Source organism: Passer domesticus, chromosome 1 (assembly GCF_036417665.1).
Source record: "Passer domesticus isolate bPasDom1 chromosome 1, bPasDom1.hap1, whole genome shotgun sequence".
In the NCBI taxonomy this organism is placed as follows: domain Eukaryota; kingdom Metazoa; phylum Chordata; class Aves; order Passeriformes; family Passeridae; genus Passer; species Passer domesticus.
This window is the reverse complement of record NC_087474.1, coordinates 156,216,483-156,244,329: the sequence shown is the minus strand read 5'-3', so window position 1 is coordinate 156,244,329 and position 27,847 is coordinate 156,216,483. Positions and strand designations below refer to the sequence as shown.

General features: G+C 38.5%; 1 protein-coding gene and 2 long non-coding RNA genes across 25 annotated transcripts in view; 2 read left to right on the top strand and 1 right to left on the bottom strand.

Annotated features, from left to right (window-relative positions):
* Window positions 1-27,847, top strand: part of FAM135B (family with sequence similarity 135 member B) — a 203,946-nt gene that overhangs the window by 90,021 nt on the left and 86,078 nt on the right. The window lies entirely within an intron of this gene.
* On the bottom strand, window positions 1,203-4,637 carry LOC135285717 (uncharacterized). Its single transcript, XR_010350445.1, has 3 exons — window positions 4,525-4,637; window positions 1,611-1,651; window positions 1,203-1,499 (listed from the first exon to the last, which is right to left on the bottom strand). It is a non-coding gene; the product is annotated as an uncharacterized LOC135285717 (long non-coding RNA).
* On the top strand, window positions 16,777-17,418 carry LOC135285728 (uncharacterized). Its single transcript, XR_010350452.1, has 2 exons — window positions 16,777-17,161; window positions 17,279-17,418. It is a non-coding gene; the product is annotated as an uncharacterized LOC135285728 (long non-coding RNA).

Genomic DNA, 27,847 nt, shown 5'->3' with positions numbered 1-27,847 from the left:
TTCAATTAAAATGTAAAACTATTAGACAGGTTTTATAAAACATGAGTAATTATACCAAAACCTGAGAAAATCACCTAAAAAAAAAAAAAAGAAATCCCACACTCAAAAGCTGAATAAAGAAATTTTCTTGGAAAATCAATGAATATATAAATAATTTAGTCTAGGTTTGAAAAAACATCCTGTGAAAAATTCTCAAGGAAAATTTTACATTATTTTTTACAAATTTTTTACAACATTTTGTATTATTTTACAATATACTCCACTGTAATTTGCCCGTAGCATATCCAGAATCCCCTAGAGTTCCTTAGATTTCTGGAAGTGCCCTCAAATTACAGCAGTTTCTGGTATAAGTAGTCTTAAACTAATGAAATAGTGAAGACAGCTAGAACTTTACTTTCTTGGGGCAAAAACCACTCCATAACAAACAACAAAAAAGCCAAACTACTTGAACTACTGTTCAGAATAAACTATGTTTTATATTAATTTTTTTACAAAATAGTATTTTCTTCTCCCTCACACATCTTCAAAATCGAGAAAATACTGAAGATTCTTTCAGTTCTTCTGGAAACAACTCACGTGGACACATGGGCAGGGGAGAGGCGAGGCAGGCACTGCAGTTACAGGATTAGCACTTGACTTTCATGGTGCTAATGCAATCCAGACTGGGCTCTAATAGCTTTATAGGGCTAACATCAAGACAAGGGATATTTAAGCCATTAAGGCTTTAAACAGTTTCTCCTTGGCTATCTTTGCAAGTACTTCCTAATTGATTTCATAGATCTGCAAGAGAGCATTATTTAATGGGACTGAGCTTAAAGGTACACAGGCCATAATGTGGGGTTTTTTTCATGCCACTGGTCTCTCTCAGTATGTGGATAGCTGGGATAGGGCTAATTAAATTGCTGTTCATGTTTCAATAAGATGCTCCTATTAAAATAGCATTACAACAAAACAAGGGTGATATAAAATAGTGAATAAACTCCTACCTCGCTAGCAAGAATGACTATTAAAATAAGTGGAATTCATGAGTTCAGTTTAAAGGAAGTATTTTTAATCTTTCCCTTATCGGGTTCGTAGGATCTGTGAAAACTGAGAATATATTTTGGAAATGATTATGTAAATTCATAAAATAAAATCTGTGAATTTATGCAGTAATAAAATATATAAAATATGTAAGTATACAAAATGAATAGGAGGCAGTATTTATCTTCCAATGCACATGGCTTTTTATTTTTATTAAATGCACAGGATTTACGATAAAACCTTGGGAACTGACAGCATTAGCAATGTTTGCTTCCCACGAGATGTTTTCAGCAACAGAGGCAAAAGCCCCCATAGTTTACAATAATTCAGCAGAAGGAAAGCTGCAGTCTGCGCACGGCAGTCTCTTGGTGGTGACCAACCAAAAGTGAGAAGAAAGAATTCCATCCATGGCACGAGACTGACAGGTTGTGCAGGAAGCCTTGGTGACATAGCATGGTCCACAGTTTATCCATATCCTGTGTAAAATTTAGGAAGAGAGTGGGCTGTGTGGCTCAGTGAAATCACAGGAGAGCTGTGCTGGAGGCCAGGAGCCCCTCTGGTGTGGTCACTCACATCCTCATACTGACCATTAGCTTGTGTTCAGGCAGGGTGCATGAGCAGGAATATGCTGTGAACATAAATATATTTGTAAAAAACATATCCATTTTATTCATAGTCCTAAGCATTTTTAGCAAGGTGTGTTTCCCTAAAGACAAGACAAGACTGGTGGCTGGGTACATTTCACAGAATCATGCAATCATAAAAACCGGAAAAGACCTCCAAGATCAAGTCCAACCGTTGGGCTGAACACTGCCTTACCCACTAAACCATACAGTGGAGTGACACTTCTGTTTGCTTTCTGAACACTTCCAGGGATGATGACTCCAGCACTTCCCCAGGGAGCTTGTCCCAATGCTTACCCACTCTTTCAGGGAAGAATTTTTGTCCTTATACTCAACCTGAAACTCCCCTGACTCAGCTTGAGGTAATTTCCCTTTGTCCTATCACAAGTTGTCTGGGAGAAGAGACTGACCCCCACCTCCTTTCAGGTTGTAGAGAAAAATAAGATCTCCCTTGAGTCTTCTTTTCTGCAGACCAAACCACTCCAGCTCCCTCATCTGCTCCTCATAGGATTTATGTTCCAGATTATGCTCCTTATTTTCGAGCAATGAAAAGGAGAGACCGAACAAGGCTTGTTGTGCACCAGTTGCTGTCATGCAGATTTTATACCCCCACGAAATTCAGCTTCCTGTCTTTTAATAGATACCATGACTGAAGACTGCTTTGGGCTTGAGAACAAATTATGCTCCTGCTCATTCATGTACAGCTCATAACAGCACAAACTCCATCGCCCTCAGCACCCCTCCTACAGGGCTGAGTTAATGCAGACATAGCCTGAATTTAAACCCTAGAAATGCTTTTCTGAGTGGATTTATGGGGCTTTGGCCTCTGGTGCTCTTCAGCTGCATGGCTTGTTAATGTCACCATGTGATTTTGTCAGCCTGCAGCAAACAGTGGGCTGAGCCTGTGGGACCCAAGCATGAATAGCTAGAGGAGCAGGGAAGTGAAGATGCCATCTCACAGTAATAATTTGTATAATTATCTCCTTGGCTGAGTTGTCTTATGACCCACTAAGTGTCTACCATAAGATTTTAAGCTACTATATAAGTTTTGGGGCAAGGATTCATAGAAGTAGTGAACATACAGTCATTCATTGACTTCCAGGCTACAGGCACAAGCTGAAAAACTGCAGGAGCTTTTCTTAAAAACATTTATTTAAACCATCTTTTTTTGCTCATTCCTCAGAACACTGGGAGAGAGCAATGCTCAGAAACAGTTAGGATTAGCTGTTTTATCGTGATGTTCTGTATGAAAGAGGAGGAAATGGAGATCAGGAATAGGACAAGTTAAAGAACATGGTATGCATGGGATAAATCTTGGCAGTATTAATGCCAACAGAGACTTAGAGGGTGAATTACAACACTGAAGATGCCTGATAAATCAAATCTCAGAAAGAATATAAATTTCCATCTCTTCTGCAGTGTTTTGTAGTAGTCTACACACCACTTGAGTGCATTACCATTTTGAGACAGAATTATTATTTAATAGTGAAACATGCAATTGGCTTTTTCAGTAAGTTTTCAACCCACTATGCCTCACTCCCATGCACTGCAACCAGCAGTACTCATTTGCTTCCAGCTTGCCTACTTGTTTACCTTACAGGCCAGAGAAATTGTTTTGCTGGGTGATCATTAAGAAAAAAAAATCTTTTGCATGGCATAAAACTAAAGAAACTAAAGGACTTTGATTTGTGTCCTGATCTCCTTTTTTCTCCACCAAGAAGTACCACATTACCAATTCTCAATTCTCCAAATAGACAAATATTTTTGAAAACTTGACCTGAAAATGTAATTACAAGTAATACAAAGTATTTAAGAAAAATTATCACTGGGTATGCTAATCTTAATTGGAATGTAGGAGTCTTCAATCTCATTTTAGTCAGTTAAATTCGGTTATTGTCTGAAAGTGCAGAAAGCCAAGGACAGCCAAGGAATGAGGTTCTTTCTTCATTTTTTCTCATCAAAGGCAGGGAGATAAGATACAATATTTCTTCCTGACAAATCAAGAAAAAGCAGCTGTGTTTGCCATTACACATTGACTCTTTTTATTGGTGATGTAAAATTGTGTACCCACAATTTTATGCTTTTTCATAAAATGGAATGCCTGCCTTTAGGTGACAAGAAGATGCACAATTTCATCTGTGATATGCAAAGAAAAAAAAGAAAAAAAAAGTAGGAGCATCAGAAAATCATGGAATTGTAGAGTCATTTAGGTTAGAAAAGATCTCTTGGGTAAAGTGTTAGGGTAATGGTGTCCCACAATTACCCTAACACATTAAACTCCACCACCAACCCACATCCCTAAAACAAAGAACATTGCTGTAGCCTCTGTCTGAACTATACAATATCATGATAATCCACACGGAATTTTTCCTATAAATTAAATGATTTAATTAAATCTGTGCCTACCTTTCACCTAAGACATCATTTGAAAGGTTATTTGCATTTCTGACATGCTCCATAATTAACTGTTTGTGCCTGTTTTTAATAAACAAGCAGTGATCTTAATCTCTTCGTTAATGTTTGACTATCTCAGAGCAATTTCCAGTGAAGGAATTCTGGTTTGATTATTAAAGAGAAACCTTTTCTTGTAAATGGCTTCTTAATGCAGTCAAAACAAACAGTTGCAGTTAGTTGCTCATTAAAGCAAGGAGAAACAGCACCGTGACTTGTGGAACAGTAGGAAATTGCAGTCATTAGTCTCAATAACTTTTTGAAAGGTAATTTCTTCCTCCATTAAGTGAAGGTAAGGTTACTGTTTTTGAAGTATGAAGAAAAGGGGTAGAAATTTATGCTTTAGCAAACAAACGGATTTATTTCCAAAGCTTATTAAAAGTAATCTGAAAATAAATAGGCATTTTCTATATAAAATAAAGCATACCTGATAAATATAAACTATATCCAGAGGGCAGTTCACTGTGAGAAAAGGTGTTTTGGGGATGTCTTAGGAAACTTCAGCTGTGAGGTCATAAGAGATGAGCCCATCCTTGGAAGCATTCCAGACCAGATTGGATGGGGCCCATGGCCCAGTGGAAGCTCTCTTTGACTGTGGCAGGGGAGCTGGATTGGAATGATCTTTAAGGTCCCTTCCAACCCAAATATTTCTATGCTTCTATGATTCTATGATCTGACATTTTAAGACTTGTTAACTCACCATTTAAACAGAATTAATTCCATGATATTCCAAGAGAAAAGGAGAAAGAAAACAGAGAAAAAATAATGAAAAGGAGCAATGAGAAGATCTTTCTGAAGACATGATATTTCTGTGTGAATGTCTCAGTCATCTTCCAGTCAAGGCCTTTCATAAATGCCTCAAAGGATGGAAGCTGAAAAGTATTTTGGCTACAAGAATTTCCATTGTAGACCTTAATCTAAGCTGGAAACCTCAATTCTCCCCTCCAGAAGCTGGGTCAGGTCATTCAGATGGAAATGGAGTAGGTCCCATGTGGATGCCATGGGACAGAGAGAGAAAAATGGCATTTCTCACAGCAGCTTGTGAGAATTTTCAGGGAGTTGTAAGAATGTGATAACTTGTTAGTATAAACAATCTGCAGGTGGTGCTTTTCTACTTTGTCTTTCTGTTCTTCTCAAGGACAGTGTATGACAAAGGTGTTTTTGTTAAGTAGCCAATCAAATAGAATGTATTGTATCACTCTATATAAACTGTGTGGTTCTTTGGAATAAAGCTTTCCTTTTGCTCTTTCTACAATACTGCTTCTCATCTGTTCCTGTGTCATTCTTGGCACAAGAGTGGCAGTCCCTCAGTGCTGGAGATGCTGCAAAGCATCCCTACCCAAAATCGAGACCTGGTCAGTGGAGAAACCCAAAACCAGGAAGGGTCTGGAAGCACCAACACAGGCCCCAATCTCTTCCCCTGGAGAGTGAGTCTGAAACACAAAACTTCAGCATCAGTGAAGGCCTGGCTGGGACAGAATCCAGCCATTCATATGTAGAGAGCCAACCCTGTTTCTGGTGCTTGAGGCCAAGGGTGAACTTCACCTTTGGGGTTAAATCGGCCATGCAGCTGTTTCAGACCTACCACTCCAGTGTGAGCTGGCCTTCAGGGACCTCTCTTCTCTTCCAGGTTCACTTACACACAGTGATTCTTGCTGCCTTCACCCTGATGTAAATTTCAGCCTTGAGGTTCCTTTAAAATCCATCACTGCTCTAAACACCTGCGAGTCACACCAAGTCAGTAGGCAAATTGCACCCAGACAACTGTTGTCTTGTTTTCTGCATGATGAAAAACTCTATGCTATCGTAATGTACCATACTTTATTCAGAGATTTTTGCCACCTGAATTAATATTTGGAATAAATATATGGAGTGGGAGCTACAGAGTTATATAAACACAGTGAATGAGTATTTGCTCACACAAGTTTCTGAAGAACAGAACTCTTTTCAGATATGAATTCTCTAACTAAACAAGGCTCTTAAGGAACTAGCAATGAGTTTAGAAAGAGAAATAAACACGACAAAAAATAGCTTCTCTTTGTTTTAAAAAAGCATTAAGCTTTAATCTTAAAGAAAGAAAATTTTCTGCTAATCCCAAGCAGGTCAGTTATTCTATCATCTCAAATTTCAGCATCGCTGAGAAATGAGCCTTGGTTTACAGAACAAATCATTGATAAGAGACTGTATGTATGTTAGGATCCTTTGTACAAGGAAATTAATATGACATCTTGCTTTTTATCATCACTGCATCTATGCATGGGTAGAGAGGTAGCTTTATACAATTCTTTCCATGAGGCTACTTCAAAATGTCAAAAGGCAAGGTTAAGATAAAGGATTCCTCTCAGAAATGTGCAGCTTTAATCAAAAGTCACACTGAGGGAGAAAACATCCTGAACTTTTTGATCAAGCAATTTTAAAATTATAGTGTCTTCTTTAGAAATATAACATCTCCATTTATTCTAAATATAAATATGCTAAACATAATATTTCAAAATTAAAACAAGTCTCTTCAAACATTTAAATATGAAAATGATTATACATTGAATGAGTTCATGCCTGAAAGATGTTGTCTTTGCACTTTACAAATAGGCTTATTTTAGCCCTGGAGGGTCTGCATGAGTGTTGCTCTGCCAAAGAATGTACATTTTCAACCTTCAGCAACTGAGTTTTCAAACTTCCTTAAAACCAGATTTGCAACTCGGTGCATGAGGATAAATGTATCATGTTCAACCCTGGTTTGTGGATTTCAGAGCCTAAATTTTCAGAAGTCATTACTTACTGGTTCAGTCTTTATTTATTTTTGTTCAGTCTGGAACATGACAGTTTCAATAGAAAGGTACTTGCAACTGGGATGTCAAAATGGCAAACTAAATAACAAATCACAGCTTAAAGTCTGTAATAAAATCTGATATTTCCTGTTCACTGAGTGTCAAAAAGGTGACAAAAATGGACAGCTTGCAACAAATTATGAAATTCTTGACAATCAACTGTTACAAACCAACATATACAATTCTTATCTATATCACAGGAGGAGAAAACCCCACAAAATGTACCAAGAATTCTATTCAGGAGACAACCCTGTTTTATTAACAAAGCTCCTCGAAGTCTGTCATCATAACCAAAACCATTCCTGCGAGCTTCAAGTGCAGCAGATTTAATGCTAAGATTGAAGAGCAGGTATATTGTCTTTCTAGAGATATGACAGATAAAACTGAAAGTTTGTCCTGCATCACTTGAAGTCAGTGTGAACTCAGAGCATTATCATATGTAACTGGCAGCTCTTATAACCTCATATTTCCTTGAGGAAGGATGCATCAGAGGGACTATGACACACAGAACAGAGGTCCAGAAAATACTAGAAAATTCTGCAGAAGATGCTCCTGTGCTGGATTTATGTTAGCTAGAAAATAGATAAATATCACAACTGAGTGTTTTCATAGAACCACTTAGTTTGGAGAAAACCCCTGAGATGACCCAAGTCCACCACTAAATCATGTTCCCCAGTGCCACATCCAGATGTCTTTTAAATACCTCCAGGGATGATGACTCAACCACTTCCCTGGACAGCCTCCTCCAGTGCTTGACAACCCTTTCTGTGAAGAAATTTCTCCTAATATCCAATCTGAACACCCCCTGGCTCAAGTTGAAGCCATTCCCATTGTGCTATCACTCATTATCTAGAAGAAAAGAGGAGGTCCCATCTCACTACTTCATACAATTGAGGTCCATGGATCCATCCTGAACAGATCCCTTTGTGGAGCCTTCCTACACTCCATCAGACCAACACTCCTCTCCAGCTTGGTGTCATCTGCTCTTTTCTGCTGTCATCTTTCTGTTTTTCTAAAAGCTGCTTTTTACATATTTTAGCTAGTTAAACTCCTACAAGAAAGGGACAGGCATCTTTGTTGAAGGCTGTGAATCACCAATTAAGGGATGACCTTCTATGGGTCTAAAATGCAGAGAGGAGTGAGAGATTATTTGAAGGAGCATGCAGCATGTCTGGAGCCAGTTGTTAGAGGGTTTCTCCAGTAATAAAATAATTTAGCGTGATTATGTTCTCATTTATCTCTGCCTCCTCATGTCTTACTTTCATATTTAGCAGGTAATTCTGCAATAAAGAATTTGCTACGCAACCAAGGTGATAAAGTGTCAGCATCATCTCAAATGAAAGACTTTGGGGTCTAGTAGTAATTAAATTGTTAAGGTTACAGGATGGAGCAACTCTATTTTTGTATGGGGACTACAAGTATTTTTAAGACTTTCTTTAAAAAAAAAAACCTACGAATGGTGAATTGTCCCAGTGTTCTGCTTGGGAAATCATCACAGGTTACAGACGTTGCAGAGAGTGAAGATTCCTTGAGAATACAGGTGGTCAGGATTTCCCAGTGACTGTGGGATGCAGAACATGTTAAAAATTAGGATTTAAGTATCCTGAGATCTATAGATGCCAGTTAGATGTCAGTTTAAGTAACGGCGTTATGTAAGAAGTCAATATTCTTTCATTACAACATATCTATATATACTCTTGTCAGCTAGAGGTAATAATGGTTCTTCCCTGGGGATGGTGTATTGCATGATTTATAAATTAGCTTTCTAGCAAACCTTATTTCACCAAGCTTTCTATACCAGCAGAAAACAGTTGTCCTGTAATGATATGTTAGCCTGTATTCGAAGGGCAGGCAATAAATACTCTGTAACCTGAGTTATGGCTACGAGATGGAAGAAGCCTTGGAAACCTGTGGCTAAGGGTAAAAATAATCTCATCTAAGTGCTGAAATCTGTGCTGTGGGTGTCTCTACCTAAGCTAATCAACCAGTCTCCCTTTATAGCCAGAGGAGAGAAACAGGTAATTTGAGGGAGTAATTTAACATATCTATTTTAAGATGAGTTGAATCACACCTATTTCTGCCCGTTTCCTGTAAAAGAAGTTGCAGGAACTTTTGCAGAGAAAGACATTTTCATTCTGCTTGTAAAAGACTTGTCACAAAAAGGCTGTGATTGCAGTTTGTGCCTTCATGTATCTGTGCAAATCAGGCAAGTAATAATAAGAGGTAGGAAAGGTGACATAGTCAACATAGAAAGAAGATGGTGCTCTTGTCTTTCTCAGCAAATAATCAAAGATGGCATCTTGATTCGGGATCTTAAATAATGCTCCTGAAGATTTTTTCAGGGTGAAAAAAAGAGCAAGGAGAAGACTCCAAAGTGAGAACAACTGTCTTATTATTGTCTTAGAAATTGTTTCTGGCACTAATAGAAAAAAAAATCAACTGCATTATGGAAAAAAAAAATAAATTATATTTTCCTTCTATAGTGGCAATGTAATTTATTAATTGAAAATGAAGTTGTGGAAGTGGTGTAGCAGTTTGGTTTTTTGTATTTTTAAGACTAAATCTATGGCTATATTTTCACCATACATTTCAAAAATTAACAAAAAAATAACACGGGAAATAGAAGCGGGGTTTGAAGTTTGACAAACTGGGAATTTAATTTGAGGTTCAGCAAAGCATTCTGTGCTATTAACAGATCTCTAGGACATTACTCTGTGGTCACTACCTGTTAATCCTAACACTGTGTTTGAGATGTGACCATAAATTAGAAAACTTGCAGAATTTTCTGTTCCTTCCAGTGTATATGTGGATGTTTTAGAAGGATTTGCTTAATTTATTATTCTAGCCAAGGAATGCTACTTGGTTTAATTTCCCATTGATATCACTGTCAGGAAGATCTCTGAAAAATTACTTCAGACTAGACGTTAAAACAGGGAACACTCACAGCAGGAAAAGCTGTGTCTTATCTGTAAAATGATGGCACTGCTTAAGAGATGCAAACATTTATATAATTTAATAACCCTCCAAACATGTAAGATAAACAAAAGGAATCCAAATAGCTAGAGACTTACACTCTCTAGCAGCTGCCTCAAAATATTCCATCTGAAGAAAAGCTAGGTCCCAGGTAAGGCAATGATGCCACAAGGGGGGAAAGTTATGGATGATTTGTGCAGGAATTCTGTTATGTCCAGAAAGGGACATTTTTATAGCTAGTCTGAAATGCTCTAAACCTAAGCCATAGAACTTTAGCCAGCACTTTGTGTGCAGAGGATAGATCCAGTATGTGAATTGTGACATATCTTTGTAGAAGTATATTCAATATTAATTTTTAAAACAGGCAGGTGCCTGGGAATTATTTGTTTTGGGTTAGGTTTCTCATTTGTTTAAGTTTTTCCTTTTCTTTTCCATTTCCACTTCAGAGAAAGTATTCTCCTGCTTTCTGTGAATATCTTTATAGTGGAAACAACTGGAACACTCACTGCCTTTCTAGCAGCTATAATCAAAGACATATGATGTCCACTCGTGCAGTTTTAATTAGTATTCATCTGCTTTTTCTTTTTCTCATTGCTAAAAGAAGCTAAAAAATTCAGATACTATCAATTAGAGAGGGCTTTTAGCCACATAATCTTGCCCAGAGCAGTGATGTTGGAATTAGGTAAACTTCAAAGGTACTTTCCAACTCAAACCATCCTGTGAGTCTATGAATTTACATATGAATTGCCATGATCAGACTGAACAAAAAAATATGGATTTGAATGCATCATTTTCAATTTTCTGTTTACAATTGCCTTATATACCCATTAAATGTGTGAAGCAATGTGTAAACAAATTGGTCCATTTAGGCATAAGCACTTTTGCTGGATTGAGATTGCCCTTCAAATGCTTACTTTTAAATTTGATGTTTAAATTGAATAGATGGGGTGTGTGTGATGGAATAAAACTGTGCTTAGATGCACTGGTCAGCCCTGGCATTGGACCATTTGTCCCAGGGGGAAAACCCCAGTTTTGCTTTAGACTTCATTGCCTGGGATCCACTTCACAGAGAGCAAATCTGGTTGGAATGACAGCATTGAGCCTCTTGCTGCCCCAAGACCTGATCTTGCTCTCTCTCTCTAGCAAAAAGATTGAGGGAATTTTTGGGAAGACAATGGAACTGCAACAAACTTGCCAAGCAGTTAGAGGGCTCAGCTGAGTAAGACATCAGGTTTGTGTAATACTGAGGAATAGAATGATTCAGACTCTCTTCATCTTCTTTGATCAACCTCCTATTGGTGAGACACCACGGAGCCTGCAAACTGTGTTGAAAGTCAGTACCTTCTTTCCTGCAGATTTCACATCCAGAATTAATATCTGTAGGTTTATAGATTCTCCTAACTACCCTTTTTGACTTGGATTTCATACGGAGTTTTCACCTCTTTAATGAATTAACAGCAAGTTGTATCCTGAGCAGGGATTTACAATTTCCATTGTCTTTGCACTTGCAGAAATTCTTGAAGCACAATGATAAGCCAAATGGCTCAAAGAGGGGCAAGGTTTGAGGGAACCAAACCACATTTAGCTTTTTGATTTCTTCCTTTCTGTACCTAGCATAACGTAAATTTGGCTCTGCTTTCTTATGTCATGAGCAAACAACTTCCTCCACCCTATAAGTAACCTAATATTTATGAATATGACCCAATCTGTCAGAAGCAGGTACTTTTCCAAGTGACTGATGTAAAGTCATGTGTAGTAAAACGCTGATTTATAGCTTAAAACTTACAAAAAATCCTGTTGCCTTAAACAAGTCCTTGTTATTTATTAGATAAGCTGTTGCTTAAATAACTTATCCTGTTTGATAGACTGGGGAAGAATATTAGGAAAAACCATGGTCTCACCTTGATTTTAAATTGTGTAGCTGGTAGCATAAAAATGATGCACTAGGAAACAGGAACTAAGGAAGTTCAAAATTACATACTTGGCCTTTACAGGCAGGTGGTAAAAGCTCACGTTCTACTGCAGATGATGTGCAACTTGTTCTTCCCCTTCCATATCTGTGTGGGAAGTCATAATGAGTAGTAAAATTTGCTACCACAACCCCCTCCACTGATATGATCATAAAACTCCCTGAAATTACACGGTGTCCATTTAAATGTTCCTCCAGGGGCTGCATGTAAAGTGGGGAGTTCAGTGGAGTAGTCGACTCACTACAGCTTTCTGTGTCAGAGTAGAAAGAGATAAAATCAGTCTCCAGAAACTCTGAGCCCTATTTTTTTTTTTACTCTCGTATTGCAGGCTATAACTTTGAGAGATCTATTTCACAAGGGCATTTTATAATGCTGTGGATAATTTAGAAAGTATAAAATGACAAGAAAAGCGTGTAGCTGAGGAATGGTTCTCTATCTTCCGATTTTTCAGTTTAAAGGAATGATATTGCACATTATCTAACAGGTATCAGCTGTTAGTACCAAAAGCTAATATTCAAACAAAAAATAAGCAAATAAAGTTCATTAGGAAAAGAAATTAGAAGAGATGAACACATTATCCCTTAAGAACAGGATTAAGTCTTTCTCATTGTGTTAGAAGAAACAGTCATGAAATTGTTACTCATAGTTAGGTCCCCAAAAATTGATTCAGCATTTCTTGCTGTTACAAAAAAAAAAAAAAAAAAAAAAAAAAAAAAAAAAAAAAAAAAATTGAAAGCATGATATAAAGAAGATCCCTGCATTACAGGCACTTAATTTGGTTAAAGAACACACACAAAAAGAAGACTGTGGGTAGTACCCAGTGTATATGACCAACATCCCACATCCAATGCCATCACTCAAGCCAGCAAATACTAGAAGCAGAAACCCAGGAAAGAATTTATCAGAAACAAAATCCCTGAGTGTTTGTATCACAAAGCTGTGTGTCTCTGTGAAATGATAGACAGAGGAGTTGAGGACACAGGAAGATTTGCTAGTCCTTAATTCCTATGATTGCTGGGCTCTTTTCTTCTGCTCTGGATTTGAGCAATCAGCTTCTCTCTGTTTTAGTTCCCCATATGTGTAATGGGGTTAATTAAAGCTGTATCATAAGGGTATTGTGAAATTTAATTACTTAATATAAAGAGCATTTACTTTTTTGGGATATGTGACAGTGCAGGAGGGTAGATAATTATTCATGGTTTTGAAACTTTTAATGGTTAGTTTACATTTTAGGGAATAAACCAGCAGATCTAAAGAGGGAAATGTTTGACCTAGTATTTCTACTACACACTGTGTAATGAGTCGCAGTGATAACAGTAATCTGTGAGTCTGTTAATGTAATTAAAACCACTGACTTTCTTCTAGGTGGGAGGTTTTTAAATGTGGCTGATGTCCTAAATGGAATTATGCTGCAGCTTCATCATAGCTGCTGTACCACATCCAAAATTAGGAGAATAGTTCTGCTTGTGAACATATTTTTCCCTGAACCTCTACACATTAACATGTCAGAATTTACTAGTAAGCATTTGGAAGATACTCAGCAGTGAACAAACATCTGCTTTTGACAGTCTGAATACAGCCAGAGGCTCTGGAGTTTCACCAGGACTGCAGTCCTTCATGGCAAGAAATAAAAGACTGTGTGGTGGAAGGTGCTGGCCCTCAGCACTCGAGTGTGGGTGACACAGTGAGGGAGGGAAGGGGGGACCTAGGACTTGTTCTCTTGTTATGTGTAAAGGAAAATATAAAACTACTTCTTTTACCTGCCCACTAAAAGTAGAAAGTGATAAAATCATTTGCCATTCTCTGGCACTGCAGCATGGGAGGCTCCTGTGGGAGAGCCTGGCGAGTGATGGACACCTCTGGAGCCAGGTGCAGGAGATGAGTCCCATGCTGAGCACAGATGAATGCAGAGCTCCCTTGGCAGGAGGCTGCACTGCCTCACTTGCTCCAAGACCATCAAATTTTGGGTGCACAATTTGTGAATATGAAATAGACACCAGCTGAGATGAGTGTGCAGTCAAGGGCTGTTCAGAGGAAAGGAGTTTTAAAACTCAAGCAGCAAAAATCACTCCCCCACCAGCTTAGTTATATCCCTTCTGCACAGTGAGCAGCATGACATATGCAGCCAGATACTACTTTAGTGGAAATTTTTCTCTTTAATGCCTTTTCCAGCTTTGGGCTGCTCTCAGTCAGATGTAGACACCTTCATGTTTACTGGGCAATGCTCTTCAGTTTTCTGGGAAACCTGACCTTAATGCCTGTCCTGTGTAAAGGAAGATGCATATTTATGTCTTCAGAAGGGACAGGGCAAACCACTTAAAATGTGGGAGGAAACGATTTAATTTTAAACAGCTCAGATACATTGATTTATGATATTTAGTATTTTTTTATTAACAGCTATGAGGTCTTGCCACTTCTGTCCAACACTTTCCACTTGCATATCTCAGCATGTCTTGTTACTGTGAGTTAACTCAGCTTTGAGGCCAAGTTCTTGTAAGGTAAACAGGAGCATTTGTCTGTACTGCTAAGTGCAAAAAAAAAAAATTGAAGATCTTTAGCCTGGCTCTATCCTATGATTCTAATAAATAATATTAAAATGACCTAATAAACACCTTCCCTGTGCTAACTTACCTCATGAGAGCCTGCACTTGTGCTAAATGTCTCTTTGTCATCACATTGTATTCTGTCTCTTGCTCTGAGAGAAGTTTGCTGGCTGTTATCTTAGCAGGACTGGCACCATTCATACTTGTGTAGTTATTGGTATCATGCCAAGTTCATTTCCCATCATTTACACCCTAGAAAAACCCACACAAAGCCCAGCACAGGTGTTGGCCAACAATAATGTGGTTTTGTCTCCAAGCCTTCTCAGGAAATGGAAAACTGTATAACCAGAGGTCAAGTTTTATCCAGGGAAATGATGGAAACTACTGAGTGAGGTCTCCCTGAGCCTTCTCTCTTCCCCTGAATGGTGTAAGGTTTTCCAGCAGCAATGGTGCTTAGGTGAAGGTCTCAGCAAGTTCAGCCAAGTTGTGCTGAGATTACTTCCAGTCGTGGAGAGTAACATCATCCAGTAATTTCCTGGATTTGCCTATTTATATCAGCCCATCTGTCATCTCTCATCTCACACTTCACCTGGAAGCCATTTATGCAGGTGAATATCACTTGGCTTTAGGTTTGAGTTCTGCACATGCAGGCACATTTTCTACCATGCCCCTGATACATTTGAATCATCTCTTTCCTCTCTGTCTGCTGGTCTTGGCATGGATTCCCAATCTCAGGAGGAGGGATGGGACCTTCTCACATGATCTTAGCAACAATTACAGACTTGGGTAGTCTTGGGAGTCAGATTGAGTAGCCTAAGGGTGTAGTGCAAGTCTCCCTCCCAAGTAACCCTGGAAGGACTTCATTTCATGGGTCTGAAGGATGAATTTTAGGTTACAGTGATTCTTGCTTTTCAGTCTTAATTTCTTGCCACTGATATTACAAAATCCAAAAGCAAAACAAAACAAAAAAAAAACAAAAAAAAAAAAAACAAAACAAAACAACAAAAAAAAAACAAACAAAAAAAACCCAACCCAACAAAACAACACAAAACCCTCCAAAAAACAAAACCAAACCAAACAAAAAAACTAAAATCAAACCAAAACAAACCCCAAAAAAACAAAACAAATTTGTTGCTTGCCCTTCCTGTGACCAAAATGAGATAGATCCCCTAATAAAAATTTTCATTAAGGCTGGTGGGTGCAACCAAAGGGCAGTGCTCATATGAGGTGGATCTGGAGAACCTCATCAAGAGTCTCTAAGAGGTATGTGGAAGTCAGGATTTGAGTTTTCCCCATGTGATCTTCCCAAAAATATCAAGGGTTAATTCCCTCTGTCTTAGGCAACAGAAAGTAGTGTAATAACTCTATTCAAACACTAATAAAGTAGTATTATATTTGTGGGAGGTGAAAAATCTATGGTACAAATAATCCAGTAAGGATTTCTGTGTTACTGGATATTGTAATATTTGATTGAAATTGCACTCACCAGAGTTCAGACACTCAAGGCTTAGGTTGGAGGACACTTCAAAGGATCTCTGACAGGACCCAAGGAAAGGCTGTGTGGCTCTGTACCAGTGTTACACACAGGAAGTAAACACCAAGGTTTAGATTTCTATAATGAATTTATCTTTTGGGCATTACAATTAGAAGGCTAAGGGGTTTTAAAATTTTTATTTTTTGTTGTTGAATTGAGTTTTAGGTTTTAATGAGACAAAATTAAAGTTCAGATTTTTTTTTATTTTGATTTCTAGTGATAGAAGTTTCTACAATACTAGGAAGAAGAGAAAAAACAGTTCATACTCTTGCTGAATTATGAAATGTGATTTCTATTTCTTATTGTCCAACAGGCTTCCTCTCCAATGTTAGGCACTTAGATGCAGGTCTTCAATATCCCTCAAAGGCCTAATTTACATTGACTTTAATTGAACACTCCTGAGGAAACAGGAGTCAAGCCCTGCCTCACTTTCCCACCTATAAAAGAGACATGAACAGTAACTACAATTAGCACTGTGAGGGGTAAAGGTGGAAAATCCACACAGTGAGGATGTGGTAAAGCCATAAAAATGTTCATGGGATGCATTGCCTCTAAGCCTTGCAAAAAAATGGAAGCTTTCATGCTATGTCAAAGAGATTCAACATAGAATGTTGATCACTGTTTACATTGACAGTGCCTGGTTTTGGCAGCTGTTAGCTGCAACAGGAAATTGAATGACTACACAATGAAGGAAACTCTTTGAGTATTATCTGGAAGTGGTGTTTCATGCACTTATTGCTGTCCTTTTGGTATAAAGAGGAAAGCCCATTTAAAATTTTTCTTTTTCATTTTTTTCCTTTGTCTGGGTAAGCAGTTCTTTTCCCAAACTGAAGCAAAAGGTTTTCAATGTTTTTCTTCTTTTTAATTGTGAGCCAAGTGGAACCAATGGAAGTTATCAGGAACTTCACCTTCATTTACATAATTGCTATGTGGAATGGGAAATTGGCTTATGCAAGGAAGCTGAGACTCATTAGTGACAAGCATCTTTAGGAGAGGGAGGGCTCCCTGCATTTGTGTTCAGCTGAAGGTTGTGGGGGTGTCTGAGGAGATACATCCCTGTTAGCCAGCCAATTAATGAAAACTCCAGTGAATTGAATGGAATTGAGTGTTTGCCTGTTTCTGTGAGGTCACTTGCCTGGAGATTGCAAACAGAATCGTGATGCCTTGCACAGCAAAAGAAGATGCTGAATACACGTTTGGGGAAGTGTGGGAGGAGGTACTTCATTTTCTTACAGGGTGATAACTATAGATTAAATAAGTGCTTTGTAGTCCGAGTTGTGATGTAGAATTTACTCATGGGTAAAAAGGATAAAACCCTCTCTTTGCTTTTAAGATTTTAGGTCCATCAGCAGCCTGGGGAAAAGGAGGACTGTAGACACATGAGGCAGGCAGCCCATTCCTGCACAGGAGTTTGATTGTATTCACTTACACTTCTTGATTCAAATGACTCCTCCAACATGAAGGACTGGGTGATATAGTGTGTTGGTAGTGATTTTGTACACATGAGAAGATATCAAATCCTGTTTTGCTGAAAAGGTTCAGGAAGGAGCAATGCCTCTATGAGGTTTAGCATACTTTGTACTCCACTGAAAAGTTTATTCTCCAGTGACCCAAACCTCACATTTAAGACACTGATGTTGATATCACTCCCATCCTTGTCAGTGTAATTCAGCACAGGCCAAGGGGACCTAAGAAGCATTCTTGATTTAAAAGTTCATTAACTGGGGTTAAGTGAAAAGATAAAGGATTATTAACAGCTGTGGTTGGCTGGGTTGATCAGTGTCTCCTTTTCCATCAGATGATTGTTGTTACAAGCTTTGAGACAATCTGAGTGCAAGGTAGACCTTTACGTACAACTGCTGCTGAAAGGGACCAGCATGAAGGGAAAAGCCATTCTCAGTTAGGAAGAGTTCAGCCTTACAAAACATCTTAGATAACTGTAGTAGGAAAGAAACAAAGCCATTCTAGTAGGCAATTTTTGTTTTTTCAGCTCTGTAGGCTTGAGTGGGAAACCATCCCTTTTTGGTATATTTTAAGAGAGTTCCCAGAAGTGTCCCAGTGGCAAATGACTCAAGAGTGTTCTCAAGCAGGAAAGGCACAGCTGCACTGAAGAAAGAGTTGCCATTCCAGCACGAGTTCTCTTCAGAGGTGCTGACCCAGCTTTACATTAAATCTTCTTGAAACTGGTGCACTTGCAGTTCTTGCCTGACAGAGTATTTTCTCAAAAAGACATCAAAGTCCATATTAAAAGTATGAAAGGAAACCAGTTGAATTTGAGTAATTTCAGCCAGAGAAATGTAGAAATGAAGAAAACTGCAACAAGATTAAAAAAACCATTTACCAGGTGTTGATGTTAGCGTGCTTTAAATTATTCATCTGGTTGTAGAAATTAAGATTCACTCAGCTGTTCAGCTGTAATTCTGGCTGATTTAGACACAGTTTCTGCAGGATTCAATTTTGGAAACAACCTCCTTGCCTTTATCCTATGCAGAACTTCAGCTGTAACAAAAAAAACCCCCAGAAAACAGAAAAATAATGTTTTTCAAAGAAAAGATAAGTTTGTTTTTTTTTCCCAGTTTGCTTAACTGGTGACTTTTCCAAAACTCCTGAGTTTCTAAAAACCATCTCTTCCTGCAGAAAGGTCTGCTGGCTGGATAATGCTTCAGAGAACTGGGAGACCTTGCCCAGATTTGGGTATAGAACAGTATGGGGTGATTCTGTGTGTATTAATGATCCAGCTTTAGGAAAATGGAGCCAGGATTTTAATCCAGTCACTTGTAATTTACTCAGAACCCCAGACCAAGTATCTGGTCAAGCTGGAACAGAAGTGCCTACTGTCAAGTTCAGTGCTAAGGTCACTGAAACAGGATTAGAACTTGGCCCATGGTTTTATGTTGTCCTTAACCCTGTATGTTTTAAAAAATACATAAAAGAGAAGAAAAAATCCTCTTAAAACACTGGTGTAATCACCTTATCTGACTCTGCATGTCTCATATTTGAAGTTTATTTTGCTAAGGGGTTTCACCAGAGCTCCCACTGTCACCTTCCAGCTCTGATCATTGTTACAGGGCTGGCTCATAAATAGGTAGAATCAACAGGATGGAAAATCTTGAAAAATCTGTCTGCAAAAAATTTGTCTTTTTTTTTTCATGAAATATTCCCCTCAAGCCTTAAAATTCTCTTTATTAATTTTGAATAAGTACAAGATAACTCTTAGTTGTTTCCCAGTGATTCATATCCATGGACTCTTACATGATTTCCCATAGTTCTCATTTTCAAGGACAGCCGACCTTGCTTGGACATTGGCATGTAGAAAAGTGCCTTGTTCAAAAGGCACTGCAATTTTTTTCAGCATCTTAATATCTGTAGAACAAGCTTAACCTAAATCACTATTTTCTGGGTAGTGGAAAAAAAATCTTGCTTTAGGCATTTGTAAAAGTATTGAAAGGACAAGACAAATTGTTTTTACTGGCTTTGAGTCTCCCTACCCTGCTTTACATAGGTAGCTTCCTGATTAGTGCAACAATGGCAGTGTGTCCTTCCTGCCAGGAGGGCCAAAGGTATCCTGGGGTGCATCAGGAAAAGTGTGGCCAGCACGTCAAGGGAGGTGATCCTGTCCCTCTACTCGGCCCTGGTGAGGTCACATCTGGAATACTGTGCCCAGTTTTGGTCTCCTCAGTACCAGAAAGACAAGGGCATACTGGACAGAGTCCAGCAGAGGCCACAAAGAAGGTGAGGGTTCTGGAGCATCTTTCTTAGAGGAGAAACTGCAGGAGCTGGGCCTGTTTAGTGTGGAGAAGAGAAGACTGATCTCAGTGCAAACAAATATCTCCAAGGTGGGTGCCAAGAGGATGGAGCCAGACTCTTTTCTGTGGTGCCCAGTGACAGGATGAGGAGCAAACACCATAAACTAAAGCACAGGAAATTCCACCTCACCTCACCATGAGGAAGAATTTTGTTACATGAAAGGTGACAGAGCACTGGAACAGTCTGCCCAGAGAGGTCATGGACTCTCTCTGGAGACACGTAAAACCCACCTGGATGAGTTCCTGTGCAACCTGCCTTGGCAGGGGAGTGGACTAGATGATCTCCAGAGCTCCCTTCCAACCCTAACAATTCTGTGATCCTGGGACTCTGTGAATATTTTCTATTTGGAATCTCCAGTATTTCTCTCAGACTTTCCTGCCATCAAATTATCTTAATTTAACTGTAACAGCAGAAATTATCTTTTTTTCCAAAGTTATATCATTTGAATATATAATATTCATACTATCATTGTTTGGGAAAGAGTTTAAAAGTTAGGAAGGGAGCTAGCTGTAAGCAGCTGAAATACAGTCTCTCCTGTTATCTTCTGTAAACTTTGTAAAAGGTTATAATGCCTCCAGGAAATGGGCTTCAATTCAAACCTTGTAAATCATGTTCTGAATATTGTCAGCTTAAACTTGTCTCCACGGACTGCACTTGCAGTCATTAGTATCAAAATTATTGGGAATGTTGATGGATAAATTTAGACAAAGAGAAGTATGATTGTCACTAGGCAAAAATATCTAAGGAAATATCGGCACAATTTATCCCATGTGGGGACCATAAAGGACTTACATCCCAGGCTCAGCAGTATTTCTCAGCCAAGGTAGATACAGCAGCTGAAAGAAGTGTGGCAAATACTGAAGAAATATTCAGCTCTCTAAGTGTGACCTGGTTAAATGAGAGACAAAGCAAAGAAGAAATTTATATGTGGGAAACTGAGGCACAGCGTTACCTCATGACTGGCCTCATGTCTCCCAAGAGAGCACAGGGATCCAGATCTCTCTGGAGATCCAAATGCTTTGAGATCCCCTCCAACCCAAACCATTCCAGGAGTTCCTTCCCAAGTTTGCTGTTGATTTTCAGGATTAGCTTGAGAAGCTGACCATAACTTAGAGTGATTACTCTCTATAGTGGCTGTAGGGTCTTTTTTGGCACTTTTTTTCTTTACTTGGGGAGGTAAAGGCATTTAAAACTTTGAGTGCAGGGGAGGTTATATGAGATTTTTTGGATCAAGAGGATTTGGCCCATCTCAATTTCAAAGTCTTAGATGGGTTTTGTTGTGAAAGACAGGTGGGGTTATAGATGGAAGGCACTTTATCTTACAGTGATTACTCCATTTAAGAGCTCACTGCAGAACTGTGATGTGTATGCAAAGTTTATGCCAAGTAAAACCCAGACTGCTCAGAAAGAAATAAGTGACCCTTTTCTTGACTGAAGGCAATGAATGCTCTTACAAGAAAATCCAAAGAAAGAGAACAGTTAATGATACCTTTGGCACATCACAGGAAGGGAGAAAAGTAATGCACTTTAGTGAACCAAGAGAGAAACCCAAATGGCTCCTGCCTGACCTGCCTTGACAAAGAAGGATGGTCTCTTGCTGATTTATATCTGTGTGATACAGATGAAGCCTGAGGATTTCAATTAAGATGATGTGCATTATAAAAAAGTAAAAAAAACCCACCAAAACCCCTCCAACCCCCCCCAAAAAAAACAAACCAAAGAAAAAAACCAACAAACAAAAAACCAAAAACCCACAAAAAACCCACAAAAACCAACCCAAACAAAAAACACCCCCAAAATGAAACAAAATGCAGTCGTAGAGCTTGATGGAGTCTAATTGGGAAAGCAAACAAATAAGAAAAAAAAATCTATTGTATTTTTGTGCTGAGCTGTATAGACAGCAATTAAACCACTAATCAGGCAAGAGTTGGCTGACCTAGGAAAGGAGCAATCTCATTTCTCAGCTGGATGGGAAGTTTAAAAATATCTGCTCAAAGGAGTATTTAAAGGATACAAAACAAACATAAGAATATTTTGGGTTTCAATTAAGTTTATGGCTTATGGAAGCAGTTCCTGTGACAAATTAGCAATATGCTTTACTAACTTAGAAGCTACTTCATAATGATATTGGCTCTATTTTTGACAGAAATTGTTTCCCACCAAAAAAACCCCAAATTTTTTTTGTGTTCATGTGGGTTAGTATTTAGGAGAATTTTTTATTCCTTTAGCCTCTTTAGAAAGCAGATAAAGTTGTATTTGTATAATTTTGGTTGACTATCTAAGTGACACCTGTCTGCTTCAAGGGTTTTGGTGACACTTGTGTTGAAAACATGAGGCCTTGACACAACTCACCTGTGCTCTGACTCTGCCAGTCTCCATCATGTTCACTTCCTTTCTGGAGGCTGTTTTGTAATTTCTTTGCCTTGAGAAACAAGCAGTGTACATGTGAAATGTCTCCAGGGCAAGGATTGCATTGTGATTTATGGAAAGAACTTGGGTCAGGAGAGGAACATTTAATTTAGAGCACATCATCTTGACCTGGGGCCTTGTAGAGATCTTTCACCTTTTTATGGGCAAGTAAGGACTGGATGTGTTTCTACTTTTTCTCCCATTATATATAAATATCAAATTTATTTATATATAAGCAATAAGAATCAGAGACCACCTGGGCAGCAGGATCAGGTCTCATGAGGGAGCAAGGGATCTGTGCAGGTCCAGTGGAATGTGGAGGAAAAAACTTAATGTGGAGGGATCCCTTTGCAGATGTGGGTGTGACAAACCCACCTTGAACATCACACTGTACATTCAACTTGCAGGCTGGGGAATGAAAGACCCTCAGCTGCAGCTACAGCTGAGATATCAGGTTTCTTGTATCTCTATCTTGTATCAGGTTTCTTCTTATCTCTAATTACTCTCAAGATTAATCATAGAAAGGATGTGAAATACCTCATTATTGGTATTGTACACAGAGAGAAAAAAATCTGTAGAACCTTGAAGGCTTTTTTGTAAGTCTGAAGCCCTTCTGAATCCTCAGGATTTTTATTTTAGACTGGAATATTAGACACTACATCCTATATGTGAAAAATTAGATTTTTTTCTCATATTTTTATTAGATTGTCATAAAATGTTTTACATATTCAATTCAATTAATTTACCCTCTGTGTAAAGTGCAACTGGCCAAAGTGCTCAAGATAAAAGTTTGGTAAATGTACAATTTCCATCCATCACCTTCTTGAACACAGGAGACATTGAAATAACACATTAGGAAGCATTTAGTTCCCAATCTATACCATTGATGGAGGACTTCAAAGTGTTACAAATATATCAGGGAAATCTTTATTTTCTAGTTTGACTTTTGGTCTGGGATTTTAACTCAGGGCCTTTCTTTTTGAATCCATAGCTGTGTGTTGATGAGAGGGTGCCAGATGTGCTGTGAGACACTAAGGGGAATAACCAGTGGATTAATGCAATGCCTATGCTTGTCTGTAAAATACACATAGCCACACTTTTATATATGTATTTAAACTCTTACATTTCTGGACCTCTAAACATTTGGGGTTTCCCAGCTGCCAAAGCATTATTGAACAGTGGAGAGAAAAGTGGAAGAGAATCTTTCCATTGGTAGCCAAAGGAAAAGACTAGTTGAAATGAAATTCTTGAAGTGATTTCTTTCTTCTCTGTGCACCCCTCACTTCCATGGGGAGGTTTTTGTGGTTATAATGGGAAATAACTCTCTACCTGATGGGTGGAATGAATTAAAACCATACTTTTTAAATTTCTGTTTTATTTTATTTTCTTTTATTAGTCTCAATTTCTGTTAGAATAATTCTAAACTTCCTGGAAGGTCAGTACAACAGTCTGAAATTGTCAGAGTCTTGTGATGCTGAAAGAGCTATTTAGTATTTGGGGTTTTCAAAAGGCACTTCAACTGTTCATTTGCCATATTTAGGACTGGATTATTTTTTATCCTTCAGTCTTTTTTTGTCTTTTCACATTACACAGCAAAGCAGAATAATGTTGACACTGGAGACAGTTATAAAACATTTGCCTGAATGGTACAAATTGACATTTATACAAATGGACATTTATACAAATGCTCATTGGACATGAAAGTGAAGTCTTGTCTTTTTTGAGCTCATTAGGAGATATATTGTTCTCTAAATAGGCTGGAATCTCTCTTCCAGAATTTAATTTTAGTATTGGATCTATCTTTTCTCCAATTCTTCAGTGCTAAAAGCCAGATGATTTTGTGACAAAGTTGTTTCTTTCCTCTCTTTCACTCACTACAACAGCACAGGGGTGGTGAAGGGAAACTCAAAGCTCTGCTCCAGAATATCTCAGTGGATATTTATCAGACACAGCCATTTTCTGTCCCAAAGTCACCCCACCTAATATGCTTGGGAGCTGTACTTTAGCTCTCACTACTTCCACAGCTTTTTATGAATTTCTCCCATGTGTTAACACAGACATGAGTGTGACAGCTTTAATTGCTGTGTACCTAAATCCAGAACACCAGAGAAAGGCAACCTTCTCAAAACCTGGTTTGGATGAATTTTTATCAAGGAGAAATGAAAATTCCAGTTGAAATTTGCAAGTTACCACTATTTGATTAGTATTGATGGAGACCTATTATTAGCTCTTATTTAAGAAGGCATATGGCTCCAACAGATGGTAAAGGAAAAAAAAAAGAAAGTTAGACAAACAGGAATATTTGCACAAGGTTTTCTGAACTCTTTGGCTTACATTTTGCAGCACAGTGCTTGCTTAGGTTCTGGAAAGATGGCCTACTCTCCATATGAGGAATACTTACATGTCCTAATTTTCTCTAAATATACCAAAATAGAGTGGCCTGCAAGTATTTAAGAATTCTGACAATAATAGAAGACTTGAGGTGGAAAGGAAACTTAGAAAACCCCTTTTCTTTTTTTTTTTTTTTTTTTTGGTTTTTTTTTTTTTTTTGTTTTGTTTTGTTTTTTTTTTGTTTTTTTTTTGTTCTGCTTGTGAGGTTAGTGGGAATTTCAGATGGTAAAAGCCAAGGAATAGGTTAGCATTTGTATGGATGGATGAGGGAGATGGCCATCCATGAGAGAGATTTTCATTATATTTATGGCAGTACCAACCAGGATGCTGTGTGCTGTAGAGATCACTCAGATTACAGGTAGGTGGATTTCAGCTAGTCCAGACTCAGATTTTAAATGCTTTGGGGAGACCTCGTTGCAGCCTTCCAGTGCTTAAAAAAGACAGAGAGAGAGAGAGAGAGATAGAGAGAAGGAGAGAGATAGAGAGAGGGACTTTTTACACAAATAGGGATAGCAGAAGTGCAACAGTTTTAATCTGAAAGAGAAGAGATTCAGATAAAATGTTAGGAAGAAACACTTTACTGTGAGGGTGGTGAGGGAAGCTGTGGCTGCCCCATCCCTGGAGATGTTCAAGTCCAGGTTGGATGGGGTTGGAGCAGCCTGGTCTAGTGGAAGCTGCCCCTGCCCATGGCAGGGTGCTGCAGCTAGAGGATCTTTAAAATCTCTTCTGACCCAAACCATTGTGTGATTCTGTGATTATTTTATTAATGGGTTCTTTGCTTCTTTTTTGCTAAGGCCAGGATTAAATTGAGAGACAGAATTTCTTGTTCAGATTCAGATATTTGTTAGTTCTTATCCATGCCACAGTCTCACAAGCTGTGAGCTCTTCAGTACTTTGCTCTAACAAAGTACCAAATGGCCATATAGCTCTTTCTACAAGGTATTTTAATGTTAAACTGTACAATTAAGAAATGACACCTCAATTTTTTTTTTAGTTATAACCCAATAACTAATCACCCATGTCCCATAATGTGGACTTTTCTGTCCAATTATAAAATACCACCAAACCCATGAAGAAGAAGGTAAAGAAGAAGGACCAGCCACCACCCTAAAACCACCATCTTAGCTCTACACATATTACTATATTCTAAAACCTTGAACTCTAAAATTCCTTTCCCACCATGTGATATTACACACGTCTCTTCAAACTACACACTCATCAACCCAGCTCTATCATTCAATTTTGGAAGTCTTCTCCACGGCCTCAGGTCAAATGGAGTGTTCTCTTAGGGGTCAGTGCCTGACAGCACAGAAAGTGTGAAATTCTCAGCATGCAGGGCTCCAGCATTTTATGATGCTCTCTCTACCTGCTCATTGTCACCCTCCCTGCTCACCCCTCTTTAACTGGCTGTGCAATTGCCTCCAAGTGGCTCCAGGGCGAGGTCACTAGCTGGGTTCAAGCTGCCTTCTGCTGGGATTTGCCGACAGCCGGCTTTCCACAGAGGCGGATCCGGAGAGATCCCATGAACTGCTGACACCACATGGCTGTGTGGGCAGCAGCATAAGGTTTGTGGGTAGGAAAGTTTCAAAACGTTCACAGCTCATTCTCAAGTGAGTGCCTTGCAGCGCCCTCCCTCTGTCTCTGCACGAGTGACCTGGGAGAATGAACCCATCTGCATTTAAAGATATCATCTGCCTCTGAGATTTTCATATGTGGAAACACAAGTATGATATGCTTCTCGTGGCTATGGATTAGGCTGAAATGCAAATGTTTAAGTGTGTACTAGTATCTATAAAGAAACATTTACAGTAAAGCTCTTTTTACAGCTGCAGTATCTTGATTTCCCTATATTATTGAAGAACATCTCTTTCATTAAAGCAAAACTTAGCAGAATCCTGCTTTTCCATTTATCTGAATAGCAGCATAATAATACTGCTTTTCCCAGACAGCAAGAGAGATTCAAGAAGTTGCCAGCATTTGAGTAATTATCTAATTTCCAATGCTATAGTCATAAAGACAATAAAATGGTTAGATCTGAAGTTAGATCTGTTTTCCATATGGATTTTTCCTGACTGTTAAGCACTCCTTATTTATTTTAAACCTCTGACACAGTGCTCATGAAACTGCAGAGAGCTAATTCTAGAGAAAGCTGGTTGTAAACCTGAAGTTGTCCTTCTCAAAGGCCTGGAGTTGTAATTTTATATTTAGAATAATAATAAAAAGATTACTTTCTTTGTTCTGTGCCTTGCATTGGGGATAGGAAGCAATGTAATGTTTTCAGCAGCAGTGTGTAAGGACAGAATTGTCACAATTCCTCCTTCTTCACTTTGAAAAAGTATTAATTAATAATACTTTTATGTATGCAGAATAGAGGAGAGAGTTAAGATAAATACTGTCTCTTCTCTTCATTTGTTAACCTCAGAAGTTAAACTATACTAAACAAAAAATATGCAGAGGGGTATAAGAGTATTGTTTCCCCTGAAATTCTCAGCATTCTGTAGCCAAGACCTATAGGTCTAAACGAAAAGTTGTGTAGGATATAATTCTCTGGGCAGGAGGTTTTAATGTGTTTCCTTTGGAGAAACAAATTTTTCACGTTTCATTTACGTCTCACATTCCTGGTTGTGTGGAGAAATCTAACATTATTAAAAATTAATCTTAGTATGATAGTAACTTTAAAATAAATCAAAGAATCAACTCCAAGGTTTTTTTCATGCTTCTGGTGCCTGTTGGAAGAAGAGCTAGAAAGTAATGTGAAGTGAGGTAATGAAGGACTTTTAACTTTTCTTTTCTAACCTCTCCAAAACAAACTCACTCATGGCTTTCAAGGTATCCTCCTATCAGAGGAACATTCCCTCATGCACTGGTTCTTTGATAAGGGATGTGCCACAAGGAATTTATGTTTTAAAGCCTTGAAAAAATAAATATGAACAGGCCTCCATGACTTCTTAAAGATTAATACTGCTGGGCAAATCTGGGTTTGCATACTGGAGTGCTTACCATCCTTGAAAAGGTTGTTGGTTGACATTGATTCCAGTTTTCTTTGGCAGGTAGAGAGATCAGGAGGAAGCACAATCAAAAATGTAATTATGGAAAGATTCTAGCTGGTGAGATTGGAGCACTCCAGTCACTGACATAGCAGAAACCACACAGAAGGCACAATACCCAGCCAGTCCTATTGCTTTGCAAACAGCAAGGGCTCACGTGACTCTGGTGGCTCTGGAGGAATACTTTATCTCAAGTTTCATCAAGCTACTCCAAGACTTTGCCATTTCAGAGTCTCTCCTTGGCAGAA